The sequence below is a fragment of the Gavialis gangeticus genome, unplaced genomic scaffold (assembly GCF_001723915.1).
Source record: "Gavialis gangeticus isolate Ggan-Ray unplaced genomic scaffold, GavGan_comp1, whole genome shotgun sequence".
Classification (NCBI taxonomy): domain Eukaryota; kingdom Metazoa; phylum Chordata; order Crocodylia; family Gavialidae; genus Gavialis; species Gavialis gangeticus.
This window is the reverse complement of record NW_017729024.1, coordinates 107,877,425-107,878,039: the sequence shown is the minus strand read 5'-3', so window position 1 is coordinate 107,878,039 and position 615 is coordinate 107,877,425. Positions and strand designations below refer to the sequence as shown.

General features: G+C 48.6%; 1 protein-coding gene across 2 annotated transcripts in view; it reads left to right on the top strand.

Annotated features, from left to right (window-relative positions):
* Positions 1–615, top strand: part of SH3GL2 (SH3 domain containing GRB2 like 2, endophilin A1) — a 298,586-nt gene that overhangs the window by 191,052 nt on the left and 106,919 nt on the right. The window lies entirely within an intron of this gene.

Sequence of the window (615 nt, the reverse complement as noted above, 5' to 3'; positions counted from 1 at the left end):
GACATCTATCACTAGGGATGCTCTGGGGAACCCCAGCCAGACCACCCAGATCACAGTCTTCCTCAGTGGATCAAATCTGGCTGCACTGGGAAAAACACTGGGTCAGGCAGACTTAAAGAATTTGGTCCAGCGGCTACAGAAATCATTAAATATGGTACAGAATGTGTCTCCGAGCATGACAGAGTGGCATCGTCTACTGAGTTTGTGTGCCACTCCTGAGCTTCAGACAGCCATTCAACAGGATAGTGGCTTTGGGAAGGAAGCAATTCCCCTGAGCATTGCAGACATTAGGAGTAGCTTAGGGAGAAAAATCTTTAAGGGACAATTTGGGGCCAGCCACCAAAATCTGGGGGAAACTATAAGGGATTACTTGATACAGTGCATGATGCTAGGTTTGCTGTCAGGATCTGTACTGCCCCTAAACAGAGCAAATAACAGAACCCCTGACATAAAAGCAATTAACTACCCCTGTGGCTTTTGGCAGGAGGTGCAGGAGGGAATGCACCTATCCATAATTGGTTTAATGGGACCACTCAGCGAGCATAATTACACCCTGGGTGAGATTTTGCTCCGTGCCCAGGATGCAGAATGCTTGTCGGAAAATGGGGGGGGGGG